Genomic DNA, 27,596 nt, shown 5'->3' on the forward strand with positions numbered 1-27,596 from the left:
GTGAACGAGACTCCATCTGCAATCCTGGCACCTCGGGACGCCGAGGCGGGCAGATCACTCGCGGTCAGGAGCTGGAGACCAGCCCGGCCAACACGGCGAAACCCTGTCTCCACCAAAAAATACAAAAACCAGTCAGGCGTGGCGGCGCGTGCCTGCAATCCCAGGAACTCGGCAGGCTGAGGCAGGAGAATCAGGCAGGGAGGTTGCAGTGAGCCGAGATGGCGGCAGTACAGTCCAGCCTCGGCTCGGCATCAGAGGGAGACCGTGGAGAGAGAGGGAGAGGGAGACTGTGGAGGGAGAGGGAGACTGTGGAGGGAGAGGGAGAGGGAGACTGTGGAGGGAGGGAGAGGGGGAGGGGGAGAGGGGGAGGGGGAGAGGGGGAGGGGGAGAGGGGGAGGGGGAGAGGGGGAGGGGGAGAGGGGGAGAGGGGGAGGGGGAGGGGGAGGGGGAGAGGGGGAGGGGGAGGGGGAGAGGGGGAGGGGGAGGGAGACTCTGGAGGGACGGAGAGGGGGAGGGGGAGAGGGGGAGGGGGAGGGGGAGAGGGGAGGGGGAGGGGGAGAGGGAGAGCAGGGAGCTTTTCTTATATCTGCTTCTTCTCAGTTATCTTGAGCTCAAAATCATCTTCATGATGAAGTGGCATATTTTGGGGTGACATATTCTGCTACCTTTCAGCTCCCATGATCTATGACTGTGTCTCTCAGTGAAGGGAAAAAATGAAGTTCACTGTTTAGATTATTTAGCTCAGAGTCACATCTTTTTCCCATAAACTCTGCTATTTGGATGTTTGGGGCACAAGGAACTGTGCTCTTGGGTCAGTGTGCATAGTACCCAAAAACCTGGGGTCTAGAGTTCAGATTCTGCATCTACCACTTATGACTGGCTGAGTAACCATGACCAACATACTTACCTTTTTGTGCCTCTGTTTATCTGCCTCTGGGGTTATTGTGAGGAATAAATGAGATAATGAATGTAAAACATTTTGCATAGTACTTCTGCCGCAAAGTGCTCATTTCATGTTAGCGATGATTATCATTAGGAATCAAATGTAGGCTTGGAGGGGAGTCAGTCCTGAGCATTATGGTCCTAGACCTTCCTCTGGACTGAATCCCCCTTTGGAGCCCTGCCTGCTTTCATAGGTTGTTCAGATCTAATTTTCTTTATAAATTTGGTTGCTAAGAAAGAGTGTAATTTTCCATATTGACTAAGTATTTAAAAATATGTATGTAAAATCACGGAATTAGGAACAAGCCCAAGCCCTGGGGGTTTGCTTTTCACCCTTTGTTCTTTAACAGTGAGTTTTTTTCTTTTTAAAATCAAATAAACAAGCCAGCCAACACTCTTCAGTCTCACCATGATCTCTCACAGTCTAGAATAAGGTCTGGTGCCCCAAGGGCCTGGAGCTGAGCCCAGTACCTGGAGGGTGTCAGGCTGAGGTGATCAAGGATGCTGACACATCTGACACCAGCAGGTGCTGGGACAGGTGAAGCCCATGTGTGGATGAACATAAGGTATCAGGGGACCCTTCGAACACTACATTTATGGTGGAAAAGCACTGAACACCCTCTGCAACATGATTAGCTGATTAATTCACCGGGAGCTTGTTTTGTTCCTATTATGGAGACTAATCATGTGTTGTTTGAATGTGTTAGATGTTCCAGCTCCAATAAAGACATTAGTGACCATGAATAAATAAAATGTGTTTGCATTTCTAAGTAGTGGGTTGGAATTTTATAATTTTCTATTTCCCTAGAAGCATCTCATTATCCTGAAGCATCTCCTGCCCTATTTGCTAGATTCTAGACACAGGGTTTCATCCAAAAGAACAAATTTTCAGGCTGCAAAATGAAAAGAGGACTGAATGTTAACAGAATGTTGTCAACAAACCTGGGCTTTCGTGGCCTTGGTCTGTAATGACTGTGGACAAATTGGTTGTATTCTAGGCATTGTGTTGAGTTTTCTTTTTCTTTTTTAATTTTTTTTGAGATGGAGTTTAGCTCTAGTCTCCCAGGCTGGAGTGCAGTGGTGCGATCTTGGCTCACTGCAGCCTCCACCTCCTGGGTTCAGGTGATTCTCCTGCCTCAGCCTCCCGAGTAGCTGGGATTACAGGCATGCACCACCATGCCCGGCTAATTTTTGTATTTTTAGTAGTGACAGGGTTTCACCATGTTGGCCAGGCTGGTCTCAACTCCTGACCTCAGGTGATCTACCCGCCTCAGCCTCCCAAAGTGCTGGGATTACAGGCATGAGCCACCGCGCTTGACCTGTGTTGAGTTTTAGACACATGACCTCATTTCCTCCTCCCCTCAAATCTGGCCAGTCACGGTGGCTCACCCAGCACTTTGGGAGGCCAAGGCTGGTAGATCACCTGAGGTCAGGAGTTTGAGACCAGCCTGACCAACATGGTGAAACCCCGTCTCTACTAAAAATACAAAAATTAGCCAGATGTGGTGGCAGGTGTTTGTAATCCCAGCTCTGTTGCCCAGGCTAGAGTGCAGTGACATGATCTCAGCTCACTGCAACCTCCACCTCCCAGTTTCCAGCGATTCTCCTGCCTCAGCCTCCCGAGTAGCTGGGATTACAGGCGCCTGCCACCACGCCTGGCTAATTTTTGTATTTTCAGTGGAGATGGGGTTTCACCATATTGATCAGGCTGATCTCAAACTCCTGACCTCAGATGATCCACCCACCTTGGCCTCCCAAAGTGTTGGGATTACAGGCATGAGCCACCACGCCCGGCCTTTCCCCAATATTTCTTAAGGGATTTTTTTTTTTTTGAGATAGCGCCTTGCTCTGTCGTCCAGGCTGAAGCAGTGGTGTGATCATAGCCCACTGTTGCCTCTGCCTTCTCAGCTCAAGCTATTCTCCCACCTCAGCCTCCCAGGTAGCTGGGACTACAGTCACACACCCCCACACCCAGCTAATTTTTGTATTTTTGGTAGAAATGAGGTCTCACCATGTTGCCAAGGCTGGTCTTGAACTCCTGGGCTCAAGCAATCCTTCCATCTTGGCCTCCCAAAGTGCTGGCATTACAGGCATGAATCTTTCCCCAGTATTTCTTTAGTCTAAGAGCAAGACCTACTTTCCTCATAATAAAGGCAGGTGGATGTGTCATCTTGGGTATTAACGCTGACAGATAGTAAGCTTGTGTATACACTAGGAGTTTAGTTCTATTACAGACATCTCTTGCTTAACACATGGATCAAGCACTACTTTCCAATCAAAAACTATCTGAACAAGCAGAAACTGCAGAAATTCTGAGTGTCTAATGAACCAGTGTGAGCAGATTGAATGGTCTTCAGGGCAAAATTAATCAGTTTGGAACTTTGCTTGTTGGGCAAAATCTTAGCAGAAAACTCTCCCACTACTTCAGTTCAATCACTAGATAGCATTTTCTCTAGTAAATAATACTGGAAATTCACATGGGCTTATAACCATCTTATAGAACATATTGTGTTAACATTCCCTTTTTAGGACTTGATAATTTTTTAAAGACTTGGCTTCTTCAATAAAAGGCTGAGATTATGGGTTTTCCTTCTCCTCCTTCTTCTTCTTCTTCTTCTTCTTCTTCTTCTTCTTCTTCTTCTTCTTCTTCTTCTTCTTCTTCATTGAGTGTGCACCACCACACCTGGCTAGTTTTTTATTTTTTGTAGAGACAGGGTCTCACTATGTTGCCCAGGGTGGTCTTGAACTCCTGGGCTCAAGCTGTCCTCCTGCCTCAGCCTCCTGAGTAGTTGAGGCTATAGGTGCACACCACCACACTGGCTAAATAAATTTTTTTTTTTTTTTGTGGATACTGGGTCTTGCTCTGTTGCCCAGGCTGGAGCACAGTGGCGCAACAACAGCTCACTGCAGCCTTGACCTCTCAGGCTTAAGTGATCCTCCTACCTCAGCCTCCTGAGTAGCTGGGACTACAAGCATGCACCACCACCCCTGGCTAATTTTTATTTTATTTATTTATTTAGTAGAGATGGGGTCTCGTTCTGTTGCCAGGGCTAGTTCCAAATTCCTGGGCTCAGCTGATCTTCCTTCCCTGGCCTCCTAAAGTGCTAGGATTACAGCTGTGAGTCACTGCCCAGCCGGATTTTCCTTCTCAACTCATTTCATGGTCACCCTTTTAGGTGGGAGTTTTCCCTACATGCTGGCCTCCTTCTGTGTTCCTACAGAAATCCCAAATCTTTGAAAACATCCTTGCTTCCTCACCACAAGTAGTTTCAGGCTTTTGTTGCTTGTCTTACTTGTAAGAATCCCACCCCACCTCGTCAGGGAAGCTCTAAACTTTGCACATGAGGGTGCATGTTATGTTATGTTTATCACCTCTGTAGGATGACCCCAGAGAGACCACTCTGTTTTATATCATTGAGAGTCCAAGACTTTCATAAAGCCCTTTCCCATCATCCTTCAAGTAAGAGCTTTTCAATTTTTGCTTCTATTCCTTCTGAGTTATCAGCTTTCCTCTTCTCTTTCAGATGCAATGTACCGTGGTATATGTCACACCAGACTAATGTGTATGTTCAAGTACGAGGCTCTACAATGATTCTGTAACATCAACTATTAAACACCAATGGCCTAACTTTTTGGACCCTTGAATTAATTTCCCTACTTTACTCAATATATTTAAAATGACTTCCAACCTCATGCAATGGTGTGACATAGAACATGACATTTTCTCCTAGAGCTCTATACTTTTCCATGATAAAACTACCTTGTTGAAATGTCCCATAAAGGAACACTTCAAATACACGTACGTATCACTACAAATATTGTGAAATAAAGCCCATCTTACAGAAGTGAAAACAAACAAATGAAGAAAATTTCCTTGACCTCATATTCCTTTCTACCTCTCATTTCTTTGTTTTCCTTTACATCTCAAAAGAGATATCTATACTATGCTCAGCAAGTCCTCCCATTCTCTCTTAAATATTCACCAACACAGCATTTGTCTCTACCTGTTCACCAGAACTGCTCCAAGGTTACCAGTGACCCTCCTATGGCCACATTGAATGACCACTCTCAGCTCTTGTCTCACTTTGCCTTCAGGAGCATTTGACAGTTGACTCCTGTCTTTCTTGCAAAGCTTTTCTTCGCTCAGCTTCCAGAACCCCATACTCTTGAGGTTTTCCTCCTATCTCTCTCGCTGCCCCTTCTCAGTCTCCTTTGTTTATTCCTCCTCAAAGCCCCAAGTCTTAAACTTTGGGGTGCCCCAGGGCTCAGTCTTTGGGATGTTTCTCTTCTCTATCTCTACTCCTTTGGTGATCTCAATTAATTTGCTTAAAAAAAAAAAAAAGACACAAGGTCTTGCTTTGTTGCTCATGCTGGAATGTAGCGGCACAATCATAGCTCATTGTAGCCTCAAACTCCCGGGCTCGGGCAGGCACAGTGGGCTCACGCCTGTAATCCCAGCACTTTGGGAGGCTGAGGCAGGTAGATCACCTGAGGTCAGGAGTTCGAGACCAGCCTGGCCAACATGGTGAAACCCTGCCTCTACTAAAAATATAAAACTTAGCCGGGTGTGGTGGTGCATGCCTATAATCCCAGCTACTCAGGAGGCTGAGGCAAGAGAATCACTTGAACCTGGGAGGTGGAGGTTTCAGTGAGCCGAGATCGTGCCATTGCACTCCAGTCTGGGGAAAAGAGGGAGTTTGTCTAAAAAAAAAAACCAAAAACCAAAAAACAAAACACACACACACACACAAAACAAAACATAACAAAACAAAACACCTCCTATGCTCAAGCAATTCTCTTGCTTCAGCCTCCCAAGTAGCTGGGACTACAAGTGCACACCACTGTGCCTGGCTGATTTTTCTTAGTTTTTGTTTGTAGAGATGGGGTCTTGCTACGTTGCCCAGGCTGGTGTCAAATTCCTGCCCTCAAACAATCCTCCCACCTTGGCCTCCCAAATGCTGGGATTATAGGTGTGAGTCCCTGAGCCTGTTCTCAATTAATTTCAGGACTTTAAATACCAACAATACGCCAATTACCCCTAGATTTATACCTCCAACTCAGACCTGTCCGTTGACCTCCAGACATATCTGAACTCCCGATCAATAATCCTAAGTTGGGTATTCAGCTGATACCTCAGCATTAACAAGCACCCAAAGGAGACTCTTGATCTTCTTCGCCAAACCTGTTTCTCATTCAGCCTTCCTCTGAATAATGATAGTCAGCATTTACACAGTGCTTACTCCATGCTTTGCACTGTTCTAAGTGCTTTATGATAGTAACACATTCAAAACTCATGACAACTTTCTGAGGTGGCTGTTATTACTATCTCCATGTCCTAGGTTAGGAAACTGAGGCAACAAAAGTTAAATGACAAGAAGTTAAGGACACAGGCATCATGTGGCAAAGCCACTTTAGAATATAAGCTCCATGACAGCAGGAATGCTGTATGATTTTTTTTTTTTTTTGAGACGGTCTCTCTCTCTCTGTTGTTCAGGCTGGGTGCAGTGGCACCATCTCAGCTCACTGCAGCCTCAACCTCCCCAGCTCAAGTGATCCTCCCACCTCAGCCTCCCGAGTAGCTGGAACCACAGGCATGCACCACCATGCCCGGGTAATTTTTGTATTTTTTTGTAGAGATGGGGTTTCACGATGTTGCCCAGGCTGGTCTCAAAGTCCTGAGCTCAACTGATCCACCTACCTTGACTTCCCAAAGTGCTGGGATTACAGGCATGAGCCACTGCGCCCAGCCACTGTGTGTCTTATTTGTTGCTGTAACCCCAGGTTCTAGTGGCTGGCACACAGTAGGTGATTAGTAAGTGGTTACTGATCAATAAATGAATGAATGATTGTACACATTTTAAGTTACATATGAATTCTTACAATGAAGTATTACAATTATTACTGGTGCATCCAGTAAGCTGGAACACTTTTACCCAGAGTGAACCACGTGGCTTTTCAGGGCAGGCCATGGGTATATAGCCAGCAGTAAATGCAGAGGCTGCCTTCTCTTGATAGTGACCCATGATCACTGGGGATCTGGATACCCTGTTCCTTCTCACCCCTCTCCCTGTTTTGGGCCCTTAGGGATGGCTCAGGTTGCCCAGGCAGTTGATATCACATCTGTAGTGCTGCTGTGCCCGCCCCACTTTTTCAGCAGCACAATAATAACTGTTTTTGGGTTTTTCTGGGGGGTCACTGACAGTATGCCTGAAACTCTGCTAAGTGCTCCATATGGCTTAACTGAATTCTCTCATTAACCCTAAGTGATAGCACCCCCCCCACACACACATTTTATTTTAAAACAAGAGTCTTGCTCTGTCCCCCAGGCTGGAGCGCAGTGGCACAGTCTCGGCTCACTGCACCTCTACCTCCTGGGTTCAAGGGATTCTCATGCCTCAGCCTCCCGAGTAGCTAGGATTACAGGCACGAGCCACCATACCATGCTTGGCTAACTTTTGTATTTTTAGTAGAGATGGGGTTTCACCCTGTTGGCCGGGCTGGTCTCAAACTCCTGACTTCAAGTGATCAGCCTGCCTCAGCCTCCCAAAGTGCTGGGATTACAGGTGTGAGCCACTGCGCCTGGCGGTGACAGGCCCTCTTATTAACACCATTTTTCAGCTGAGGAAACTGAGGCTGAGATGTATTAAGTAACTTGTCCAAGATCACACAGCTAAGTAGCAGATTATAAAGGACTTGGTCCATCCCGAGGCTGTCACTGACTGGTGCAGCCAAACTATTTCTCGTGATCTGAGTGGACAGAAAGGGAGGAGAACGTGCTGGGGAAGCCTGTTCCCACATTCGCATCTCAACATCAGGAACCCAGTGATAGTTTTAGCCCCAGTGGTGGGAGATGCTGCTGCTCTACAACTACAGTCTCCAGGTCCCATTTGCTTTTCTGTACTGACCAAATGGGCATTTTGTTTTGAGTGGGCACTGGGGATTACCCCTTCTTTTTCAGAGTTCTTGAACTTCTTAGACTCCTAGGGTTGGGTAATCACTTTGGGTTGGTAGTTTAGAGGACACTGGAAACTTATTGGGATTTGCATCCAGTCAGGTGTGTGTACCCTGGGTAACACCATTACCAGGTAGCTCAAATGACCTCTCTAGCTCATTCCATCCCTCCTTCCTAAAATCTGCCCACTGTACTGCAAGGTTAGCCACTGCCAGGACTGCTCACTGGGCAATTATCATTTTTACCATTTCAACCTCATTTGCAACCAGCCACTAAGCAGCCATTGTGGTTTAAACAACAATCCCCTTTGGACACAGACATAGTAATCAAAGCCTTTCACACCAAATGCTGGGAAAGTCTGTGATTTTGTTAACTAAGAATGCACTGTTTTCTGTTCTCCATGTCTATGATTTTCACATTCCTGAGCACTGGCCAAGGGGGTTGTCCAAAATCATGTCAAACAGCAAGACCATTGTTTACCTTTTTTTCCTTGGCAGTTTCAGCACTGACTTGCTCTTTTTGTTTTGCTTTGTTTAGAACAAGTAACAGGCAGTAAAGGAGCAAAATAGCAGGTCCCAATAGGGGTGACAAAATAATATCTTTTTCAGAGTTGAAAACAAGTGTTCAGACAGAATTTTACATGAATGGTCACAGCAGCACTATTCACAGTGGCCAAAAGGTGAAAACAACTCAAATGTCCATTAACACATAAACAGATAAATTGTGGTATAAACACACAACGGGATATTATCCTCTCATAAAAAGAAATGATGTACTGATACAGGCTACAAAATTTATGAGTCTTGAAAAAATTATGCTAAGTGAAAAAAAAATGGGCCAGACACAAAAGGCCAATATAGTATGATTCTATATAAAATATCCAGACTAGGCAAATCCATAGAGACAGAAGGCAGATGAATGGTTGCCAGAGCTTAGGGAAGGTGGAATGGGGAGTGATTGCTTAATGTGTGTGGGGTTTCCTTCTAAAGTAGTGAAAATGTTCTAGAACTAGGTGGTAGTAATGGTTGCACAATATTATAAATGTACTAAGTGTCACTGATGGTAAATATTGTTATGTGTATTTTCTGTGTGTGTCAGACTGGTAATGTGCTTATGTCATAACAAGGCTTGAGGGAGTCACATCTCACACATGCACATGAAAACCCAACGATCATGCTTAGGAACTCCAAAAAGATCGTGTGATGTGGATTTTATCACAATTAAAAAAACTTTCGTAGGAAGAAAGAAACATTTTTTTTTCAGAGATCTTTGGGCATTAACTCAAATTAATATTACCAAAACTCCCAAAAGAGAAAATTAACCAATTAAGACATTGGTTACACAGGAGTATACATTTGTCAAAACCCCTTGAATTGTACTTGAGATCTGTCTTTCACTCTATGTACATTTTACCTCACTAAAAATTTGACCAATCAAAAGTAACAGAAAATACAACTATACTACGTGCAAAAATAATCTATGAAGAGGTGATATTATATTACCTACAAGATTGAATTATACAGCTTCTGGGTATCCAGGCAGTCATCGACAATGCTCTGTGGAGCTCTGGGAAGCCTATCGTAAAGTTATTTAAACTACCACCAAAATCTAGAAGGAATTGCAATGCGGAGTTGCAATCAGGGTAGACGTTCATGTCCCAGAGGTCACAGCATGTTCCTGTTGCAGCCGCACCCAGATGTTCACAATGGTGGAGACCTTGCTTCCCAGTAACACCAAGTCTGAATGTAATTTCACTTAATGTTCTTTGGCTATAGAGCAGTCAATAATGAGAAGTATCCACTGCAAATAAAATTATTTACAGTTGTCACGTGGGGCTAGCTCATCCATCACTATATTCCTACTTCACCAGTGCGTAATATATAAAATCACATTGTATCTGACAAATGAGTCAATGAAAGATTTTTCTCCTATTTACATTAGAAGCATCCAGTAAAACCATTCCCAAACAAAAATTTAACATTTAACAACTTCACCAAATATGTATTTCTTTATTTACTGAAACCTACCTAGATACATAGAATTATAGTATTAGAACTCTATTGTGTAAGCCCGGTTTCAAATGAATTAGATTCCACAGTTTTTAAAAATCTCATTGGAATTAGAGGGTGATTGGGAAAGCTTTTAGTTCCAAGAAACTTTGTCTAGTTTTAGTCCTTGTTTGTTCCTTGCTGATACCAGATAGAAGTAGGGTTATATGAATACCTTTTAAAATAGCCTAAGTTGGCCAGGCACGGTGGCTCACGCCTGTAATCCTAGCACTTTGGGAGGCCGAGGCAGGTGGATCACCCGAGGTCAGAAGTTTGAGACCAGACTGGTCAACATGGTGAAACCCGTCTCTACTAAAAATACAAAAAGTAGCCAGGTGTGTTGGTGCATGCCTGTAATCCCAGCTACTCGGGAGGCTGAGGCAGGAGAATTGCTTGAACCTGGGAGGCGGAGGTTGCAGTGAGCTGAGATCATGCCACTGCACTCCAGCCTGGGTGACAGAGTAAGACTGTGCCTCAATAAATAAATAAATAAATAACATAAAAATAAAATGGCCTAAGTCTAACACTCCCCCCAAAAAAGAAAAAAAAATAAGGGCTGCGAGGGCTGGCTCACATGTAATCCCAGCACTTTGGGAAGCTGAGGGGGCACAGGTCGCTTGAGCCTGGGAGTTTGATACCAACCTGGCCAAGACCCCATCTCTACAAAAAATACAAAAATTAGCCAGGTGTGGTGGTGTATGCCTGTGGTCCCAGCTACTTGGGAGGCTGATGTGAAGGAATCACTTGAGCCTACGAGGTCCAGTCTGCAGTGAGCTGTGACCACGCCACTACACTCCAGCCTGGGTGACAGAGTGAGACCCTGTCTCAAAAAATAAATAAATAAAAATACACAAAATAAATAAAATTACAAACCCTAGGTAAAACAAAAGCTGATAAGGAAATGTAGCTTAAAAACATTTCTGAGCTCTGCAGTGAACAACGTTTATATTGTCATAATATAAATCCTGTTTATTAAATTTCAACTTTAAGAATCTGTAGTTGGGCTGGGCGCAGTGGCTCATGCCTGTAATCCCAGCACTTTGGGAGGCCGAGGCAGGCGGATCACCTGAGGACAGGAGTTCAAGACCAGCCTGGCCAACATGGTGAAACCCCGTCTCTACCCAAAATACAAAAATTAGCCAGGCATGGTGGCATGTGCCTGTAATCCCAGTTACTTGGGAGGCTGAGGCAGGAGAATCGCTTGAATCTGGGAGGCGGAGGTTTTGGTGAGCCAATATCATGCCACTGCACTCCAGCCTCGGTGACAGAGTAAGACCCTGTCTCAAAAAAAAAAAAAAAAAAAGAAAGAAAGAAAGAAAGAAAAAAAAAATCTGTAGTTAGACAACATATAGATGCAATTTTGATTATAGGACAGAAAATAAATGCTATTCACTTTGTCAATTTAAAATTAAATTTCAAATGATAGAAGTTGAAAAGTAAAAGGGAGAAGAGCTCAAAGTGTGTGAGGGGCTGATATTCTCATCTCATGAAACAGGAACCAAAAGACACTACATAATTAATAGAATTAGAAGTAAAACTGTTAGCATATGACCAAAGTTACTGGAGCAGACACACTACATAACCAATATTTATTCCCCTTTACTTCCTTGTAACAGAACCCTAGTTTTGTTCAGGGCATCAATATGGTGTAATCATGATATGTAATGGATCATTCAGAAACCAGTGAATCTTAACCCTGGCTGCACATTGCAACCACGTAGAAGAGATTAATTTAATTGGTCTAGGGCAAGGTTTCTCAAACTTGACACTACTGACATTTTGAAGAGAATAATTCTGTGTTGTTGGGGGCTGTTCTGTGTGTTGTAGGGTGTTTTACACCATCCTGGCCTCTATCCACTTAATGGTGGGCGCACCTCGCCCCCAGTTACAAGGATCAAGACTGTACACAAACATTGCTAACTTGCCCTTGGTTGAGAACCACTGACCCTAGGATAAGACCATGTTCAGAGACGTACACTTAAAAATATCCCTAGGAGATTCTAACATGTAACGAGGGTTGAGAACTATTGATATAAGCCAATTAGTCAATCCAGTTTCTTGTAGGTTTTTCCAGGTTCCCTTGCAGCTATGTGTGGTCATGTGACTTAGTTCTGGCCAGTGAGATTTAAGTGGAAGTTTGCTTTGCTAGAGGGTTTGTGAGAGGAGGTCTAAGAAAGCTTGTACTTTATTGATGAAAGGTGACAGACATAGCTCTTGTTTCCTGCCTACTCTCCTCTTTTTCCTGTTTGTATGAAGCTGTGATGTTTGGAGTTGTGGCCACCATCTTGTAATCAAATGAAGACAAGCATGAATATAAAAACTAGCCTGTTAAGGATGGCAGACGGGAAAGACAGGGAAGGCATAAAATAAAAAATTTATTTAAATTTTTATTTTATTTTAAACTGGGTCCCTGCTGGCAGTTTTTGGCAGCTGAACCAACAATAAGCAGGACTTGTTTAGTGAGTACAAATTTCTCCCTGTGTGTTTAAGCTGCTGTAGGCAGGTTTTTGTTATCTGAGTGAAAATCAGTCACAATTACTACAGTTACGAATGTAATAAAAGGAAGAAGAAAAATAGATTACTGGTAGGATAGAGATGGGAAGGAAAGAGAATACTGTAAACAAGCTAAATCTTCATCTCTCATAACAGGAAGTATAAAGGGATGAATAAAAACAGTTGTATATATATCTCCAAAAGAATTGAAAACATATGTGCACACAAACACTTATATATGAACGCTCACAGCAGCGTTATTCATAATAGCCCCAGGTGGAAACATTGTAAATGTCCATCAACTAATGAACGGATAAATGAAATGTAGTCTATACATACAATGTAGTCTATGCATACATGACTTTATGACCAGCTGTCATAAAGTAATGGGGCACTGACACACGCTACGACATGGATGAACCCTGAAATCATTACACTAAGTGATAGAAGCCAATCATACAAGGTTACATATTATGTGATTCCATTTGTATGAAATGTCCAGAAAAGGTAAATCTATAGAAATATAAAGTAGATGCGCCTGGCGCGGTGGCTCACCCCTGTAATTTCAGCACTTTGGGAGGCCGAGGCAGGCAGAGCATTTGAGGTCAGGAGTTCGAGGCCAGACTGGCCAACATGGTGAAACACCACCTCTACTCTATATACAAAAAATTAGCCAGGCGTAGTGGTGCATGCCTGTGATCTCAGCTACTCAAGAGGCTGAGGCAGGAGAATCGCTTTTGCCCGGCCAGTGTGCTCCCGAAGCCGGCTGAGGGCCGCAGCTCTGCCGGGATCAGGCTTCACGGTGGCGCGGCCGCTGTCCCGGATGCTGCGCCGGCTCCTAAGGTCCAACGCCACGGAGCTGCAGCTCACGGATTCCGGTGATGCCGCCCTGCCCGGGCGAGTCCCCGCAAGCTGCCTCACAGGAGCTGTCCAGGCGGAGGCAGTTCTCGCGGGAGCACGAGGCCCCCTTCTCCGCCTTCCTCACAGACAGCTTCGGCCGGCAGCACAGCTACCTGCGAATCTCCCTCCCGGAGAAGTGCAACCTCAGATGTCAGTACTGCATGCCGGAGGAAGGGGTCCCGCTGACCCCCAAGGCCAACCTGCTGACCACAGAAGAGATGTTGACCACAAAAGAGATCCTGACCCTCGCCTGGCTTTTTGTGAAGGAAGGCGTCGAAAAGATCCGGCTCATGGGCGGAGAGCCGCTCATCCAGCCGGACGAGGTGGACATTGTGGCCCAGCTCCAGCGACTGGAAGGGCTGAGGACCATTGGTGTCACCACCAATGGCATCAACCTGGCGCGGCTGCTGCCCCAGCTTCGGAGGGCAGGTCTCAGCGCCATCAAAATCAGCCTGGACACACTGGTGCCTGCCAAGTTTGAGTTCATTGTCTGCAGGAAAGGCTTCCACAAGGTCATGGAGGGCATCCACAAGGCCAACGAGCCAGGCTACAACCCTGTGAAGGTGAACTGTGTGGTGACGCGAGGCCTTAACGAGGATGAACTCCTGGACTTTGCGGCCTTGATCAAGGGCCTCCCCCTGGACGTGGCCTTCATAGAGTACATGCCCTTTGATGGCAACAAGTGGAACTTCAAGAAGATGGTCGCTATAAGGAGATCCTAGAAACTGTCTGGCAGCTGTGGCCAGAGTTGGAGAAGCTGTCAGAGCAGGAATCCAGGACAGCCAAGGCCTTTAAAATCCCTGGCTTCCAAGGCCAGATCAGCTTCATCATGTCCATGTCTGAGCATTTCTGTGGGACCTGCAACCGCCTGCAAATCACAGCTGACGGGAACCTCAAGGTCTGCCTCTTTGGAAACTCTGAGGTATCTCTACGGGATCACTGTGATCTGGGGCCTCCAAGCAGGAGCTGCTGAGAATCATTGGCGCTGCCGTGGGCAGGAAGAAGCAGCAGCATGCAGGCATGTTCAGTATTTCCCAGATGAAGAACTGGCCCATGATCCTCATCGGTGGGTGACCCCCATCAAGACATTTTTGATGTTCCACGATTCCCCACCAGCCAATCCAAGCATTTCCTCCTGGGACCCCCTCCATGTTCAAGGTCTGAGATCCAGAATGAATTTCTCCAGTCAGATGGCCACTTTATGGAAAGGATACAGGGTACCCCAGACCCCTCTTCTAGCCCAGCAGCAGCTAGGTTCTGGCTCCTTTCAGAGACACTACACTTCCCATGCAGACTCAGATGCCAACTCAAAGTGCCTTAGCCCAGGTTCCTGGGCTCCTGCTGCCCCCTCAGGACACCAGCTAACCTCAGAACAACTAACTCATGTGGATTTGGAAGGACGGGAAGCTATGGTAGATGTGGGCAGGAAGCCAGACACAGAGTGGTTGGCTCTGGCCTCAGCCATGGTCATCCTGGGGCCTGTAGCCTTCAAGCTTGTCCAGCAGAACCAGCTCAAGAAAGGAGATGCCCTGGTGGTGGCCCAGCTGGCTGGAGTCCGGGCAGCCAAGGTGACCAGCCAGCGGATCCCTCTGTGCCACCACGTGGCCCTGAGCCACGTCCAGGTGCAGCTGGAGCTGGACAGCACATGCCATGCTGTGGAGATCTGGGCATCTTGCCAGGCTCGGGGCCCCCACCAGGGTGGAAATGGAGGCCCTGACCTCTGCTGCAGTGGCCGCCCTCACCCTGTATGACATGTGCAAGGCTATCAGCAGGGACATCGTGTTGGAGGAGATCAAGCTCATTAGCAAGACTGGCGGTCAGTGGAGGGACTTCCATTGGGTTTAGTTCCTGCCCTTCTCACCCATGGCCCAGCCAGGTCTGGAGATGGGGTGCAATTTAAGCTGAGGGAAAGACATCAAGTTCCTTTAATCACAGTCACTGTTTACCTTGAGCAGTAAACCTGAAGTCAGCCTGCTCTACTACTAGGCCTGCTGCTAGATGATCTTTAATGACCAATGGGGCTTCCTTTCTATAGGGAGGATACCAGGAGGCCCTTAAGCCTTCCAGGACACTAAGTTCATGGGAGCCAGACTGCAGCAAGCAATGCTAGATAACTGAGAAATCATGTTCTTTCTGGACTATTTCAGACAAACAGTCTCAGACAGTCCAGCCCAGAAATGTTCCTTCTCATTTTGGGTTTTCTCTTCTCCTACTTTCCTGGGGAGAGATTAAGGGCTCATTAAGCGGAGGAACCTACTTTGAGGAGAGTAAAGCCCAAGCTTGCCTGAAGAATGCATCTCCCCAGCAGCTCTGCCTCCCTAAGTCTGTGAAGCCACAGCCCTGCCCTGTCCTGACTTTATCTCTCCTTCTGCCCAAGTCTATGTCCCATCAAACTTGCAGCTTTTCAGCTTAACAGTTGCCTGGTCCTGCTGGCCCCCTTTTCTCAGGCCCCCCTCCTCTGAAGCAGGATGTGAACACGTGGGCCACAGCCCTAAGGACTCCTGACAGACCACATAGCCCACAACTGGCCCTGCTCATGGCTGTTCCACCCACCCCTCTTTATTCTGGAGCATATCAGGGAAAGAAGAGTTGACGATAGATTGCCTTCACCCTCACAGTGCACAAATAAAGCTATGATGCCAACTTTGTAGATGCAATAAATAAATAAATAAATAAAGTAAGTAAGTAAATAGATGAGTAGTTGCCTGGGGTTGGGGGAGGGGCAATGGGGAATGATTGCCTAATGGATATCGGGTTTCCTTTTGGCATGATGAAAACATCCTAAAACTAGATAGTGGTGATAGTTGCACAACTTTATGAATATACAAAACCCCACTGAATTGCACTCTTTAAAAGGATGAATTTAATGGTATGTGAATTATACCTCATAAATAAAAATTTTAAAAAAACACAGAAACAGCTTTATAAGCTGAGTATTAGAGGCATGGAAGGATCCATCAAAAGGCAAAGTTGAAAGAGACTCCTTCTTAGGAGCAGGAAGAGGACTTGGGAGGGCAATTGTTTTTCATTATTAGTCCTTCTGGATCCTTTGAGACATACATATATATATATATTTTAAATGTATCTGTATTACTTTGGTAAAATTTTTAAAGAAAATTTAAAGGAAAAAAGTGACATAAGAATCTTTCTTTCTTTGTAGCCTTGGATAAGCTAGCAACTCATGTAAGCAAGAACTTTTCTCTCTTATTTCCAGGCAAGCTGCCAAATTAAATCCCTTTCTTTTCCTGCTGGCGTCTGCCAACGTGATGTCAGAGACTGAAAACTAGCTTCTAAGTAAATAGGAAAAAAGAAAAATAAAAAGCACATTCTTAACTAAAATCACACATTTATAATTCTTCAGGCTCATGACTAACACAATGTTTTTCATAACCCTGAAAAAGTGAGGAGCATGTCATAACTCACAAATAACCTCTAAAACCATTTAAGAGCTTTTTAGCAAGAGAAAGGAGAGTGTTAAACAGCAGTAAGCTGTCACATCAATCCAGATCTAAATTCCAAACCAGTAGGACAAATGTACACAGCCACGTGTACATGAACTCTGCAGATATCAAAATAGAAGTTTATGCTTTCAGCTGAGCAATCCATTTTCCTGGGGAGAACACTTTCTTCCTGCAAATGAGTATGAAAGGCCTCAAATTCAAGATTTCTGAGCAACTGCTCCTGAAGAATCCAGTTTCAACTCCTACAAAATGCAACTTAAAAACAAAATGCAGACATATTTTCTTTTCTTTCTCTTTTTCTGAGATGGAGTCTTGCTCTGTTGCCCAGGCTGGAGTGCAGTGACGTGATCTCAGCTCACTGAAACCTCCGCCTCCCAGGTTCAAGTGATTCTCCTGCCTCAGCCTCCCGAGTAGCTGGGATTACAGGCACCCGCCACCACGCCCAGCTAATTTTTGTATTTTTAGTAGAGACAGGGTTTCCCATGTTGGTCAGGCTAGTCTCGAACTCCTGACCTCGTGATCCACCCGCCTCGGCCTCCCAAAGTGCTGGGATTACAAGCGTAAGCCACTGCGCCCGGCCCTTTCTTTCTTTCTCGATTTTCTTTTCTTTCTTTCTTTCATTCTCTCCTCTCTGTCTTCTTCTTCTTCTTTTTTTTCTGACAAGGTCTCACTCTGTCACCCAGGCTGGAGTGTAGTGGTACGATCTCGGCTCACTTTCAACTCTGCCTCCCAGGCTCCAGCGATCCTCCCAGGTAGCTGGGACTACAGGTGTGTGCCACAACACCCGGCTAATTTTTTTATTTTTATTTTTTTTGTAGAGGCGGGGATTTCCTCATGTTGCTCAGGCTGGTCTCGAACTCCTGAGCTCAACCAACCCACCCACCCCGGCCTCCCCAAGTGCTGGGGTTACAGGTGTGAGCCACTGCACCCGGTCTCAGACGCATTTTCATTAGGTGCCCTCTGATGTCAGCAGCTGGTTGAAGGTTTAATGGCTTAGAGTGCGCACAGAGTGGGGTGGGAACTTGTGTGTCTCACCCCTGCCCCACCCCGCTTGGGTTTCCCTGCAGTTTCTACCAGGTTCCTAAGCAGAACCTAAAACAAATGGGTTTAGAAGTAACTTTAGCCTCTTTGGCTACTTCTGGTGCTCGCCGAATCCAGAAAAATGGTCTTTTTAAATGTCCTGTTATTTTGCACAAACGATTTCCTGCTTAGAGTGAGGAGCAAAACCTCTGGCTTTTAACCCTGCCAAAGACCTACTTGAAGTCAATCTGTGCATATTTAATTTTTCAGGCTCAGCAAGGTCTTATCTCATTCTATCTGCATTTTATAACAATCCCACATTTTCTCTCTACTTTCCTCAAGCATTCTAACCCTTCCGTGCCCTCGCTGCCCGCCACCCACTCAAGGGAACTTCACCTACTCAAGAGCCACAGGGGCTGGACAGAAGAACCTGGCAGCTGTCCAAAGCCTTCAGCGCCTAATTTCCCACCAAGTGCAAGATCGACAAGGTTCTTCCCTGCGGTCTCCTCTTGCCAATCCTCACCAGGTTCTTAGTTCCTGCCTCAGTGTTATTTTCTCCAAGCAACATAGCAAGTGAGGCCCGATGGGTCTGGAAGGCTTACACGGCCCAAAGGGACAATGACGGCAGGCTTCAGAGCTGTGGTTGAGAGTCTGGAGGATTTCAGCCTGGATTTCACATACCATCCTCATCATGAGGAAGGAAGCAGCCCCCATCTGGGAGCTGGGAGGTAGGTTGGTTGCCGACAGCACCAGGTTCACCTACTGAGGGTTCACATCTGTGAAAAAGTTTCTCCTTCCCACTAGCTGGATCCCATTTGGCCTGGTTTGAGTCATGTGTTCATCCCTGGGCCAATCACTATTGCCTAATGGAAGGATTCTGATAGGCCACATCCAAGTCGCATGATCATGTTGAGTCATGTGCTCATCTCTGGACCAATCACTGTGACCTACTGGGCAGATTCTAATAAGCCAGGCCCAAGTCACATGATCACCTTCCTGATTGTGGGGGTGAGAAGTCAGGATTGTAGTTACCAAAAGAAGGGGAGTGAATCTCAGAGAAACAAGAACAGTGGCTTTCTCTACATACATCTACTCAAAAACAGCAACAGCAAACAAAAAATTAGAAGGAAGGATGAAGACAAACACTAGGAACATAAAAGTCTCTCCTATTCTCTAGATAGATGCGTCCTTAGGATCAACCTCTACATATCATTTTGTAACTGTTATTTTTACTTATTTGTTGAGGACTTAGTATATACAGTGCTCTAATAAAGCTCAGCACAGAGGAGGCATAGAAAGACTGGGAAAAAAGGTAAGTGCAGCTGGGAGCAGTGGCTCACACCTATAATCCCAGCACTTTGGGAGGGTGAGGCAGGAGGATCGCTTGAGGCCATGAGTTCAAGGCCAGCCTGGGCAACATAAGAAGATGTCTGTCTGTAAAAAACTAAAAGAAAATAAATTAGCCAGTGTGGTGGCACATGACTATAGTTCCAGCTACTCAGGAAGCTGAGGCGGGAGGATCGCTTGAGCCCAGGAGTTCCATGCTGCAGTGAGCTATGATCGTGACAGAGTGAGACTGTGAGTCTTAAAAAAAAAGAAAAAGTAAATACATTTTTTAAGCTTTTAATATAAATGAGCACACTGTCCCCAGAGGGATTTCATCTTTGTACCCCCACTCACTGTGCCTAGACTTCCCTACCCACCAGCCTCAGCATAGCACAGCCATGGAACCATCCTCCCACAGAAGACAATGCTCAGAGGTCTCTTTCCGGGAAGGCCTTTTCAGGAGGCCTCAACCTCCAATTCGAGTCTCTGAGGCTTAAAAACGGAAAAGTCTGGAAAATGTCCATCTTACACCCTTTCACCTCCTTATTGGAGGCCCTATGCCCCCCGATGTCCTTCTCTCCTGTTGCCCTTCAGGTGTTGGCCAGAGATAGCTTAAGGCAAGAACTGTTCAGGACCATTTATGGTTTTTAATATCAGAGCTTGGGAAGACTTACTGGTGGAATTTCAGGCATCGGGACCCGCAGTGGAGGAAATCCTATAATTTGATGTCAGACTGACTTGGGTTTCATCCCCAGCCTTATCACTTACTAAATGTGTGGCATTGGGCAAAATACTGAACGGATCGTCCAGTTATTTTGAGGATAAACTTGAAAGTACTACTATATTTTAAATACCCATCAAGGGATCTGGTTTAAAGTCAGCACCTGGTAAATGTCATGTTGCACTGTGACTTGCTTTGCTGTTTGACCTTTGCGAAATCCCCGTGTCTCTGGACAATGAGGGTTGAATGAGATGTTCTGCCTGTTCTGAGAGCCTGGGATTTCCAAGTGCAGGACGTGTTGGAAGTCCAGTGCAGAGAATGGCATGGTGTGTGTGCATGCATGCACCTGTATGCCTGTGTTTTGTGTGGAAGCATGAGTGTATGTGTGTCCCTTCGCACTAGGAGAAGATGTTACCCTTGGAACCCCAAATTCCGTGGAGGCAGAGAACCTTCCAGTTTCCTGCCACCATGTCAGGGTGGCAATCACTTGAATGTTTTGGAAAACCTGAGAGGCTGGCAGGGAGATGGATCTGCAGGAGACCAAAGTTGGGTTGCCAGGGAGTCACCTCCACTCCTTCCCCAGGATGCCTGAAAGAAATAAGGGGGCTAGGTGGGTTTGGCCTGGCTCCTCCACAACTCTGTATCTGTGCACAGCGGGCTCAGCTCTTCCTGCAGTGTGCTGGCTGGTGGCCAGGCCTCGTTTTCAATGTTCACAGCTAAATTGGATCCAGATGTTGCTGAGGAATCTGATATTAAACAAATGCATTCCCTGGGCAGCCGGTTCTTTCTACTGCGGAAGGGCAGGAAGCCTCGGACCCCCAAGCCTGGGCAGAGGTGTTGGAGGGGCCCAGGCTGGTGGGATCTCAGGTTGTTTCTTCTGTGGGGCAGTAGGGTGTTCCCTAGCTGGCCTAACTTATGGCCAGTTTATCATGTTCATGAAATATCTGGTCAAATGATGGGCTGGGTCTCTTTCAAAGGTACATGAATCCCACCTCTCCATCTTGGGAGCTGCCTCCACACCAGCTTGATTTCTTGTGCGCTTTCCTTAACTTGAGCTTGTCCTTTCATCAAGCTTGGAAGGGTCCGGCTGCATGGAGCTGGTGGTGGGACATGTCAAGGGAATCCAGGAGCTGAGCATGGATGCTCCATCGCCCTCCTATGTTTTGAAATCTACTGAATGTCACAGATAATCTTCCCTCTCTTCCTTCCAGGGGTACTGTGCGCCAGGCATTCAAAGACAGCACTCAGGAGATCTTCATAGCAGCCCTCAAAGTAGGTTTTAGCCTCTGCTCAGAGTAACTGTTAAATAACTCCATGGAGGTTACAACAGCAGAACAGCAGAGGCTGGTGGAGCCACAATTGAAGTTCAGGTCTGGCTGACACTGGGAGAGTGTTTTTTCCCTCTTCCATGGTGTATTCATCAAGCACTGGGCCTGACACCAGGGGACACAGATAAACCAGAACCCCTGCCCTGCGGAAGCTGGTGGGGCAGGGAGGAGTCAATAACAACTGAGACAGACCCGAGCAAAAGGTGGGCTGAAGCAGGGCTGGAAATGACTTCAGTGGAGCACAGGAGAGGGAGAGACGCAGCTGCAAAGAGGTGCTGACTGAGTCAGGGAGAGGCTGTTACGGAGGGGGACAACCCTCAGGGATGGTGGCTCTCTAAAGGAGCAGGACATGGCGACTAAATGCAATGTGGGATCCCAGGTTGGCTCTTGGATTAAAAATAATAATAATAATAAAAAGCTACAGGCTGGGCACAGTGGCTCACACCTGTAATCCCAGCACTTTGGGAGGCCCAGATGGGCAGATCGCTTGAGCTCAGGAGTTCGAGACCAGACTGGGAAACATGGTGAAACCCTGTCTCTACCCATGATACAAAAACTTAGCCGGGTGTGGTGGTGTGCATCTGTGGTCCCAGCTACTTGGGAGGCTGAGGGGGAGGATCGCCCGAGCTCAGTGGGTGGAGGTTGCAGTGAGCTGAGATCGCACCACAGTACTCCAGTCTGGGCGACAAGAGTGAGACTGTCTCAAAAAAAGAAAAAAAAAGTTACAAAAGGCATTACCAAGGTGACTGATACAATTTAAATATGTAGTCTATTTTAGATAAAATAGAGTGTCAATATAAAATATCCTTAACTATATTTAGATTGTGGTTAAAATTACAAAATTAAAATACAAAAATACTAAAAATACAAAAAGTAGCTAAGTATGGTGGTGCATGTCTGTAGTCCCAGCTACTTGGGAGGCTGAGACATGAGAATGCTTGAACCCGGGAGGCGGGGATTGCAGTGAGCCGGGGATTGCAGTGAGCCGAGATCGTGCCACTGCAGTCCAGCCTGGGGAACAGAGTGAGACCCTGTCTCAAAACAACAATAACAAAAAAAGCCTATACATTGAGATACAGCAAAGTGGTAACATGTCAACAACTGATGAACTTAGATGAAAGATATAAGGGTATTCATTGTACTATTCTTGCAACTTTTTGTAGGCTTGAAGCTTGTAGGAGAAGAGAAGCGGGAGAGGGCAGAAAGGCAGGGTCCTGGCAGCTCAGAGAGGGTGGGTGAGTCCAGGAAGGCAGCACAGGCTGTGGAAGGCAGGGGCAGAGAGATTGGGTGCAGAACAGTGGGAAGGCCGCTGCCAGCCTTGGAGTGCAGGAGAGCACAGGGAAGGTAGGAGGAGGAGAGAGCCATTGTTTAAAGATTTCTCTAGTGATGCAATGGAGAATGTCACACAGGCTACGGGGCACAGCAGTGGTGAACAAATGCCTCCTTAGGATGGGAGCATCCTGAGCCCTTTTCTAGGAAGAACAGAAAGGGTGGACGGAGAGAGAGTTGATAAAGAATTAAGGACACTGGGTGCGGTGGCTCACGCCTGTAATCCCAGCACTTTGGGAGGCCAAGGCAGGTGGATCAAGAGGTCAGGAGTTTGAGACCAGCCTGGCCAACACGGTGAAACCCTGTCTCTACTAAAAATACAAAAATTAGCCAACCGTGGTGGCACATGCCTGTAATGCCAGCTACTTGGGAGGCTGAAGCAGGAGAATCGCTTGAACCCGGGAGGTGGAGGTTGCAGTGAGCTGAGACTGCACCACTGCACTCCAGCCTGGGTGACAGAACAAGAATCCATCTCAAAAAAAAAAAAAAAAAAAAAAAAAAAATTAAGAGAGCCCGTGTCTTATATCCCTATTTTCTTAGCTCTTGACCCAGTGTGGCATCATCCACCTGGCTTTCTCCTTCATGGCAATGTGAGCCCTCTGAAAGCAGTAATTCTTCACTCCTCTTCTTTATCTTCATGGCTTTGCCCCCAGCACATGGTGGGGCTCTGTAAATATTTTTGAATGAATGAGTGACAAGGTGTGTCTTAGTTTTCTGGGGTGGCTGTGGCAGAGGACCATGGACTGGGTGGCTTCAACAACAGGAATGTGTTGTCTCACAGCTTAGGAGCCTGAGAGGCTGGAGTCAAAGTGTAGGCGCTGGCTCCTTCTGAGGTCTGTGAGGGAAGGTTCTGTTCCAGGCCGTCTCTTTGGCTGATAGACAGCCCCCTTCTCCCTGTGCCTTTTTGTTTTTGAGACAGGGTCTCGTTCTGTCATCAGGCTGGAGTGTGGTGGCATGATCATAGCTCACTGCAGCCTGGACCTCCTGGACTCAAGTGATCCTCCCACCTCAGCCTCCCAAGTAGCTGGGACTATAGGTGTGCCCCACCATGCCCGGCTCATTTTTAATTTTTTTTTTTAATTTTTTGAGATGGATTCTCACTCTGTCATCCAGGCTGGAGTGCAGTGGTGCAATCTCAGCTCACTGCAACCCCTGCCTCCTGGGTTCAAGTGATTCTCCTGCCTCAGCCTCCCGGGTTCAAGTGATTCTCCTGCCTCAGCCTCCCAAGTAGCTGGGACTACAGGCGCATACCACCACATTTTTGTATTTCTAGTAGAGATGGGGTTTTACCATGTTGGCCAGGCTGGTCTCGAACTCCTGACCTCAGGTTATCTACCCACCTCGGCCTCCCAAAGTGCTGGGACTACAGGCATGAGCCACTGAGCCCGGCCTTAAAATTTTTCCCGAGACAGGGGTTGTGCTGTGTTGCCCAGGCTGGTCTTAAACTCCTGGCCTCAAGCAATTCTCCCATCTCAGCCTCCCAAAGTGCTGAGATTACAGGCGTGAGCCACTGTGCCTGTCTGTTCTCCCTGTGTCTTTACAATATCTTCCTCTGTGAATGTCTGTCTCTGTGTCCACATTTCTCGGTTTTCTAAGGCACCAATCATATTGGATTAGCATGCTACTGCACTGGTCTTAATTAATTACATCTGCAATGATGCTATTTCCAAATAAGGTCACATTTTTTAAGTACTCAGGGTTAGGACTTCAACACATGAATTTTTGAGGGACACAATTTAACCGATAATGGGGGAAGCAGGGGTAGGGGTGCATCTGGGGTTGGAGGGGAGGGATGAAGGCTGGAATTGGTCTAGGCTGGATGCCAGGGGCAGGCTGACCATGACACTAAGGCTGGAGACTGGGATGGGGTTGAGGGCACCCAGCTGAGTGTTAAAAAAGAAGTAAAAAAGGTCCTCCTGCTCTGTGTGGCCCCGGGGAGCTGGACTAAAGCCAAAGGGAGGATGTTTTGGTTCCATTGAAGGGAAGCCTGTATGTTAAGAGGAACGCCAGTCTAAGCACAGAAAGAAGGAAGGTGCTCTGAGGGTGGGAGGTGAGTGTCCCTGCAGGCTTGGGGCTGAGGACACAGGTGGGCCTGAAGCTCCCAGGTTGTCCAGTGACCAGTGAGGTGCAATCTGGTGTCTGTCCTCCTGCTGAGGCCTGGCTGGGAACAGTGACCACACATGGGCAGTCAGGAGGAAGCTGAGGAACTCAAGGGCTGGAGAAGGTTCTGCCCCCACACTCCTCCCTGTGGACTGCCACCTGGCCAGGCCAGTTACAAAGTGTCCCTCAGGGCCCCCAAAGTTGCTCCCCAAGTTGGCTCTGGGCAGATCAGGATACCCGGACTTTGTGGATCAGGTTCTATCAGTAATGTTGGGCCACTCTGTTCCTGGTTTTCCAAAGTGGTTCTGTTCCCGGTTTTCCAAAGTGGTTGTAACAATTTACCCTTCTGCCATCAGTGGATTGCAGAGAGTTCCAGGGAGTTCCAGTTGCTCCACATCCTCTTCAACATTTGATATTTTCTGTCTCATTTATTTTAGCCTTTTTGTTGGGGATAGCTGTGGTTTTAAACAGCTAAACCACACTTTTGTTGGTGCTACTGAGAGGTGACAGCGTGCTGGCAGCCCTCACAGCCCTCGCTCGCTCTTGGCGCCTCCTCTGCCTGCGCTCTCACTTTGGCGGCACTTGAGGATCCCTTCAGCCCGCCTCTGCACTGTGGGAGCCCCTTTCTGGGTTGGCCAAGGCCGGAGCTGGCTCCCTCAGCTTGCAGGGAGGTGTGGGGGGAGAGGCACAAGCAAGCGGGAACCCGGGCTACGCACGGTGCTTGCGGGCCAGCTGGAGTTCCGGGTGGGCGTGGGCTTGGTGGGCCCCACACTCGGAGCAGCCCCGGGCAATGAGGGGCTTAGCACCTGGGCCAGTGGCTGCGGAGGGTGTACTGGGTCCCCCAGCAGTGCCGGCCCACCGGTGCTGCACTTGATTTCTCGCCGGGCCTTAGCTGCCTCCCCTCGGGGCAGGGCTCGGGACCTGCAACCCGCCATGCCTGAGCCTCCCCGCCTCCGTGGGCTCCTGTGCGGCTGGAGCCTCCCCGACGAGCGCCGCCCCCTGCTCCACGGCGCCCAGTCCCATTGACCACCCAAGGGCTGAGGAGTGCGGGTGCACGGCACGGGACTGGCAGGCAGCTCCACCTGCGGCCCCGGTGTGGGATCCACTGGGTGAAGCCAGCTGGGCTCCTGACTCTGGTGGGGCCTTGGAGAACCTTTATGTCTAGCTAAGGGATTGTAAACACACCAATCAGCACCCTGTGTCTAGCTCAGGGTTTGTGAATACACCAATTGACACTCTGTTATCTAGCTACTCTGGTGGGGACTTGGAGAACCTTTGTGTCTACCCTCTGTATCTAGCTAATCTAGTGGGGACGTGGAGAACCTTTGTGTCTAGCTCAGGGATTGTAAAAGCACCAATCAGCGCCCTGTCAAAACAGACCACTTGGCTCTCTGTAAAATGAACCAATCAGCAGGATGTGGGTGGGGCCAGATAAGAGAATAAAAGCAGGCTGCCAGAGCCAGCAGTGGCAACCCGCTCGGGTCCCCTTCCACACTGTGGAAGCTTTGTTCTTTTGCCTTTGCAATAAATCTTGCTACTGCTCACTCTTTGGGTCCGCACTGCCTTTATGAGCTGTAACACCACAAAGGTCCGCAGCTTCACGCCTTAAGAGCTGTAATACCGCGAAGGTCTGCAGCTTCACTTCTGAAGCCTGCGAGACCAGGAACCCACCAGAAGGAAGAAACTCCGAACACATCCGAACATCAGAAGGAACAAACTCCAGACGCGCCACCTTAAGAGCCGTAACACTTAACGCGAGGGTCCGCGGCTTCGTTCTTGAAGTCAGTGAGACCAAGAACCCACCAATTCCGGACACACTACCATAGGAACATGCCATGCCCTGGCAAGGTTGAGTTCCTATACTGTCTGCCCTTACAGCACATATGACATTTACAATTGTTCACTTCTGCATGTGCTCTTCTGACTGTCTCTTACCTCCATTCCACTACACCAGAAGCTTTGGAGGGAAAGGACTGCATTTGTTTTCTTTTCTTTTCGTTCCCAGTGTAGAGCCCAGGGCCTGCCACATAAATGGCCCTCCAGTCAACTAGGATTTGGAGTAACAGTGAGTGATCTCTTAAAGTGGTGACTCTATATATATATATATATGGGCACATGTTCTCAAGACCTCTTGAGACTGTGCCTCAGGAAAATACTTTTTTAAAAATATGCATTTATTTTGGTCTAAGTTAAATAAGTCCAGAAGTAAGAAGTCCAATCGCTGAACTCGTGCTTATGGCGTGGTGACCTGTGATTGTTGGGAATTCAGGCTTGCTCTCTTGGGTGGCTCTGCTATTCACCACTCTTGGCTTCCACATTGTGGTCCGTGATGACTGCTCAAGTCATAACTTCCAAACTCCAGCCAGCACAGGGGGAGGAGATGATGATGCTTCCATTTTTAAGAATGTTTTATGAAGTTGTGTATACACTACTTCTGCTTATATCCACAAGTCACATCACATCACCACATATGCAAGGGTGCTCCTAGATGGAAGTTAGGGCTTGATTTCCAAGAAGGGGAGAGTCACCAGCAGTGCCTGCCACAGCCCTCAATAAATATGTATTGACTGGAGGAATGATCTTAGTCTGCACAACAACCCTCCAAGATAGGTGGTATTATTCCCATTTTATAGATGAATACACTGAGGATCAGAGAGGTTAAAATAGCCTGCCAAAGATAGTAAATGGGTGGCCCTGCAGCCCTGGGGCGTCTCACCCCAGGTTTGGCCAGCTGTTGGCTTCCTGTAGCAACCTGGACATTGTCCTCCCCACTCCAGGCCCATTTTTCTGCCTGTCCTATAAGCCTGTGGGTCTTTCCAGCTCTGACCTTCTGAATTTCCATGACAAGCCTGTAGTCCCTCTGCTCAGAAGAGCCAGAACCTTCTAGTTCCCCGCACGGGGCTACATCAGGTGATGGTGGAAGTCTAAGACTAGCTCTGTGAGGGCCTGGCCTCCATTCCTCCCACTGAAGACTCT

The 27,596-nt window shown here is 47.3% G+C and overlaps 1 non-coding gene and 1 pseudogene across 1 annotated transcript; one reads left to right on the top strand and one right to left on the bottom strand.

Moving 5' to 3' along the window:
* Nucleotides 1–8,986: 8,986 nt before the first annotated feature.
* Nucleotides 8,987–9,090, bottom strand: LOC112205956 (small nucleolar RNA U13). The gene has a single exon (XR_002940089.1). It is a non-coding gene; the product is annotated as a small nucleolar RNA U13 (small nucleolar RNA).
* A 4,186-nt stretch (nt 9,091–13,276) lies between these two features.
* On the top strand, nt 13,277–14,409 carry LOC101057057 (molybdenum cofactor biosynthesis protein 1-like; annotated as a pseudogene).
* Nucleotides 14,410–27,596: the final 13,187 nt, after the last annotated feature.

The sequence above is a fragment of the Pan troglodytes genome, chromosome 18 (genome assembly GCF_028858775.2).
Source record: "Pan troglodytes isolate AG18354 chromosome 18, NHGRI_mPanTro3-v2.0_pri, whole genome shotgun sequence".
NCBI classification, from domain to species: Eukaryota; Metazoa; Chordata; class Mammalia; order Primates; family Hominidae; genus Pan; species Pan troglodytes.